The following is a 6504-nucleotide window of genomic DNA, read 5'->3' on the forward strand; positions in this document are numbered from 1 at the left end:
TCTGAGGCCTGATTTGAACTCAGGTCCTCCTGACTTCAGAGCCAGTGCTCTATTCACTGTGCTACCTAGCCGGCCCCAGTCACTGATGTGTTGAGGTGTTATTCCTTGGCTTCTCTGATTGTCTGAACAAGGACCTGAATATGGTCAATGTCAGAATCTGTTGTGATCACAATTCTTTTTTCAGTATGGGTCTGTGAGATCTCAACTTTTATGGTCTTGGTAATCAGTTATGGTGGTGCTGCTTGTGGTGTCTGATGTAATGGTCTGAGCTATGAACTCAGTCTCAAGTCTCTCTTGGGAATGGTTCCAGTGGACATTAGTATGAAAAATGTCTGATGCTCTATGCATACTTTCTACAAGTTCTTAGCTGCAGGATAACTGGGAAGGTTGAATCCAATGGCACATTCATACTTCTTATACTATCTAGGTTGAATCTTGATTAAAAAAAGAAAAAGCAGTCACATTTACAAGGAAATCTTCAGCACCTTGTGTCAAGCAAAGTGGTTAATTCTCAGCTTGTCGTTGTAAACAAGAAGGTCACTGGAACACACTCTCAATGTGATATCCACTCCCTCCAAGTTCTTTGCTCCATAAATGGATAGTTTTTTGGTCAGCTAGGGCTGGAGTCATAGACCTGTATGACTTTGAAATTCTATGACCTTCTCTTCAATTTCTTGTGTCTGGTTTGGGGCCAGTTTCAACTCACTAACAATCAGTAGCATGAAGTTCTTGGTCATAGTCTCCTGATTAATACTGGGCAGTGTAAGATCTTAGCAGAGCTAAAGTGGCAAAGGAGCAAGGCAGTTGTCCCATAATGATGTCCTGCTAAAGCTGCAGACATAAGTGATAGCTTGTTATATGTTCTGATAATTGTGCTGGGTCAGGTGGATAAAGCTTCACATTGTATGTAAAATTCCAAGGAGTACCATGAAACCAGTTTTTTAATTTCTTTGACAGAATCCACTCAAGTCTTAGAAGTCACATTATTACATATGGCAAGACAGAAGTAGTCTTCTTCCAATAGACTGAGATGTTCACATACTCTCTTTATGAAATCTTGTCCTTTGATCTGTTTCTCCACAACACATTCATAAACTATGTCATCCAGTAAGGACACGTTGCAGTGTATGTTTCTGTGTCTACTGACCGCTTTCTGATAAGACCTGGGCTCTTTCTCAGTTTTTGGTTCCATGCTTTCTTTTTTCCCTTCTACAGTTGAGCCATCTTCAAATTCTTTACCTTCCTTAGTTTCAAACTCCAGATCTTCTCCATGCCCTTCCTGGGAAGTCTGTGTTTCTGAGCTGCTTAGAGAACGAAGATCCAAAGACAGGTATGTTTTAAGTTTATGTTCAGGGGAAGCAATGGGGACCTTTAAAAGGATATCTTCATCAAGACCAGCTCCAAACTCTGTTTCTTTCTGACCCCTCTCTCTCTCTTTTATCCTTAGGTAATTCTATTTCTTTGCCTTCATCTTCAGAGACTTGAGACTTAGGCCTCTTGAGAAAAGAGGGAAATAGCAGGCACAAACCTCAGCTTTCTGATATCCACTCTTTGTTCTTACTCAAGTCCTTGTAGGGGGGGGGGGAAGGGGAGGAAGCAGGGATATCCCCATTGGAAGCTTTCTGCTTTTGTTCAGAATGATCAATCCCTTTAGCTGCCTTCTGTGATGACTTTTCCAGCTGAGCCTTTTATGTTCCTGTTTTGATGGTTCCTTCACCTTCTTTCTTCTGCTGATGGTGCTGTGGATTCTTGGCCTCAATCACTAAGTCTTCTCTGACCAGAAGAGAACTGGGTGGGGCTGGGGGGGTGAGGGGCAGGGAGACCTGTGCGTGGCCAACCTTGGCCATGCTGGACTCCCACATATTTCTAATGTTAGTAAAATAAAATTGTTTCTTATTCAGTATTTGATATTTTAGTGATATCAATGAAGCATGTAGATTTCAAGGCCAAAATTATCTTGGCTTTTGCCTGTGATAATTTGCTCTTTAACATTATGCCTTCAGTTTGGAAATCACATTTATCTCTCCTCCCTAATCCTTTCCCTAGCTTTTGGTGTTGCTAGGGGACATTTGCTCAGACTGACAATCACGTTGGTAATTTTCCTTTCATATTTGTAGTTATATGCCCTTTGCAAACTATATTCATTTCATTTGAATGGCGATTTATGGAAAAAATCTTTATGGTAATATATTTTTGGTACATATGTTGGCGTAATCATTATTTTGCTTAGACATTGTTTTGTACTCAGTACATGTCTATTCAGCTGTTAAAAATTTTGATAAAATTATAACTAGAAATTCATGTTATATCTAATGTTATTCCTAAGATGTAAGCACCTTGAAGTCATGGAATTAATTTCACTAATTCCTTAAGTGTTCTATGAATAGATTTTTCTCTCAGTGATTCTATCCTGTTCCTCCTCACTCACTCCCTCCACATAAAGTATGATACATGAATGTGCCTGAGAAAATGCCTATAGCTTAAGAATAATTTATAGAAATTTAAAAATTAGGGTATAGGTTTTGAATTTGTTACAAAATTGTTTTAGAATATTTAAGCAATCATTCCATAGCAAATGAAGAATAACTCAGAAAAAAAAATTAAACAGACCATTTCCTTTTTTATATGCTCACTCAAGGAATAACATGACATAGTGTATAGAGAGTTAGTTTTGAATCAAGGAAGACCTGGGTTCACATCTTGTTCATGACACATAGTGGTTATGTGATTCTAGGCAATTCACTTGAACTTGGACCTAGAGTCTAGGCTAAATTTATAAGACTAAATTTCCACATAAAGTATTGACATGAATTGGTAGAGGGAATTTACTTACCTAGGCATGCCTTGTACCAGTGAAATCACAGATATTCCTATTTCTGTCCCTATGTTTTCTCAGATTGTTTCCTTTGCCTGTGATACTCTCCTTCTTCTTTATTTTTTTCAAAGCCCACATGTTCTCTAAGGTCTGGATCAAGTCCTGCCTGCCTCAGGAAGCTTTACTTGAGTTGAAAATGGTGGTGGTGGTACTGTGGAAAGACCACTGGCTCTGGAATCAGTGTACCTGGCCTCAAATACTGCAATTAACACTTACAATGTGACCTTGGGCAAGTCACTTAATCTTCAATTTTTGTTTCCTCATATTATAAAATGAAGAGGTTAGAGGAAATGACCTATGAGTTTGCTTCCTGATCCAAGTCCTGTCTGAGTCTCATTGATCTCAACACCACCAAGATATAGCATTAAAAACCCTACCCTGAAAATTTGCCCTTAATTAGTATTCTATACATATATTGTATCATCTCTTCAGTTAGACTAAAATTCAGCCAACTAAGTGCAAGGCACTGGGAATATAAAGGTAACAAATGGAACAAAACAAATTCAAATTCACAAAGTACTCTTGGGGCAAAGTCTTGATTAACCCAATCAGTCACTTATCAGTAACAATAGCAAAGTGCTCAAAGTACAATCAGTCACCATTCAGCAAAGTCTTACTAAGTATCATACACAAAACCCTCCACCCCTTAGGTCACTAGCAAACAATAATTCCATAATTACTCAGTACCCAAGGAGAGGTCTTTTCTTCATCTTGACTTGGGGCCTTTTCTCAGATTCCCTGGATCCCCTTCCATGGTCCCAGATTCTACCTGGATTCAACAGCAGACAACTCCCAGTTCCTGACCAGCTCTTTGGGGAGGTCCTGCTCCACACTGGCATTCACAGGTCTGGTCCATGTCAGCTCCTTCACCATTTCCGCTCCAAAGAATTCAAGGGTCAACCAAGCCACAAACAAACAAAGTCTCAGCATTCTGGTCATGCTTCAGTTACCTGGGCTCCTGGCTCCTGGCCTCCTGAGCTCCTGGCTCCTGGCCCCTGGGCTCCTGGGCTCCTGTTCAGAAGAAGCTCCACCACCACAAGTTTTCAGGACTCAGTTCTCCAGTTTTCTGTAGCTGCTCTTCCACCAGATCTCAGTCTGAAGGAAATTCTGACTGTGCCTCTCTGGGGCTTTTCTTATATACACAGTCCTACCTACTTCACTTCCTTCAGCCAAGCTCTTCCTGTTGTCAGTAACAGGAGACAGGAGTTCACACCTTCTGTTCCCCCAAAAAGTGGCTTGACACTAAGTGTTAAGTATCTGCTACTTTTGCCAACACAAAAGGGATCTTCAAGTTCAAAATTGCATTACCATTACACTACCATATCCAAAAATATTCAAAGTTGTTATTAAAACTTTAAAATTACAGTGTCCATATCATCTCAAAATTATCATCATTTGGTTACCTGCTGGTCTATTGGAATTTGTCTATATGTCTAGTAGCCTTGGATGGCTTTCTCCGACTCAGCACATATTACCAGGATATGATTTTTGGTTAATATATGATATAATTTATAAATTATGCTTCTTTGACCAATGGGATGGTTTGTATGTGACTTTCAATTCCTGTTTGCAATATTATTTAGTGCTATTGTCCCATTCATACTGGTTACTTATAAACTGACTAACTATATTGTGTAGGAGATGAGGGAAGGGTGGTCAGAGGGTCCAGAACAAGATACAATTTAAACACAAGAGGATATTTTCATAGTTTAGATGACAGTAAATAAGAGACATTAACAGAAATAGCAAGGTCATCAGGAAAAATAAAGACTTTTTGTTGTTTTTTGGAAGGAGGGTTGGAGTGCAGGAAGATGATGATTAGTTCTATTTGGGACATGATAATATAGCAACGATCATTAGTATGGAGAAGAATCAAAGATGACTCACAGTTTTGCATCTGGTTGATTAGTTAAATGATGATGGTATCAGCATGAGTAGGGAATTTGGGAAGAGTGGTTTTAGGAGGAAGATAATGAGTTGAGTTTTGAATATGTTGAATATTACAGGCTAACAGTACATCTAAATCAAAATGTTTACTGCAGCCAGTGTGAGGAACATGCGGCCTTGAGTTCACATGTGACTCTCTAGGCTATAAGTGAAGCCCTTTGACTGAATCCAAACTTCACAGGATAAATCCCCTTAATGAAAGAATTTCTTCTATAAAATTTGGACTCAGTAAAAAGGCCCCACCAAAGGACATAGAAAGCACATGTGGCCTTGGGGCCACAGGTTCCCCACCCCTGCTTTCTATAATGTTAGTGGAATTAATATCTTCCCTGCCCATTAACAGAGTCATGTGGAGCACATTAAAGGAAGCTTGCTTAGAGGATACTTGCTTGTAGGAAGGCTTTCACACCTTTTATTAATTTGTAATTAGGCTCTGAGTCTAGGGTTGTGGTCCCTCTGGCTCTAAAAAGGGTGTATATACCCTGAGGTTAGCATTTTGCCTTGGGACTCACTCATGGAAAGAGCATTCTTGTGATTTGGCCAGATGAGACTCTTGGTAGCCCTTAAGAAGCCTGCATAACCCTTCCCCCATCCCACCCTAGTCCTCCTCTCCCCTCAGCTTTGAAAAACTCAGATGTTGGTGTTTCTCTCTCTGGTAACTAGTTATGTACTGCCTTGGTCAGACATTTGGATCAGTGTGTTGACCTGTGCTAATTTCTCAGACAGTTAGAAGTCCTGTCTGTTGGTCTTTATTTCTCTGCTTGTATTTTCTTTATTTTCCTTGTTTGCTTTTTCTCTGAAGTTCAGGGTGCTGATATTTCCCCTGAACTAATGAATGTAATTAAAAAAGATTGCTGACTAAGAACCTGTGCTAGCAGCCTTCCTGGGTATGACAGTGTGGTTGCCTAGACAGGTGGTAATTTAGAATGGCAACTCAAAGGAGTGTCAGGATTGATTAGATATGTTTTGGAGGCATCTATGTGGATGTTGTGTTAGAAGGAATAGCAATGAGTGACTTGACTAAAGGAAGAGAATCTTGAACAAAGAGATGATCACCAAGGATAGAACATTGGAAAAAATCAGGAGTTGGAAAGGAAGACAGTTAAAGAGATAAAGAAAAATCTACCAGAGAAGTTGAAAACTAATAAAAAGTAGTGTCATGGTAGCAAAGACTGGATTAACTATCAAAAAGAAGAAACTGGTCAAGCATGTCAAACACTATAGGGAAGTTAAGGAGAGTGAAGACTGCTAAAAGGGAAATGCAAATCCAGAGCTTGGGAGAAAAATTTAGATGAGAAATGTAATATTAGGAGTTTCGTCAGAGAGGTGATAAATACAGCTCTAGAAGTGTGTCAGATTGTCAAGTAATCTAGAGAGAGAGAGAGAGAGAGAGAGAGAGAGAGAGAGAGAGAGAGAGAGAGAGAGAGAGAGAGAGAAAGAGAGAGAGAGAGAGAGGGAGGGAGAGAGAGGGAGAGGGAGAGGGAGGGAGAGAATCTTATGAGAGACCCTTGGCAAGGTTCCTAAGGAGATAGAGATCATGTCCTACACATCGTTGTGTCTCTCATACCACTAAATACAGTGCTGAGGTTAAAAAATATCAACACATGTTAATCAACTGATTTATTTTATATTATAATTATATTATGTTACATTATATATTACATTACATTATATTATATCAT

At 39.5% G+C, this 6504-nt stretch overlaps 1 pseudogene; it reads right to left on the reverse strand.

The window, feature by feature from the left end:
- Positions 1–269: 269 nt before the first annotated feature.
- Positions 270–1847, reverse strand: LOC138145727 (protein 4.1 pseudogene; annotated as a pseudogene).
- Between the last annotated feature and the right edge of the window lie 4657 nt (positions 1848–6504).

Source organism: Petaurus breviceps, unplaced genomic scaffold (genome assembly GCF_028583685.1).
Source record: "Petaurus breviceps papuanus isolate PSGF00001 unplaced genomic scaffold, PetGlider_PUasm1.0 90743, whole genome shotgun sequence".
NCBI lineage: Eukaryota > Metazoa > Chordata > Mammalia > Diprotodontia > Petauridae > Petaurus > Petaurus breviceps.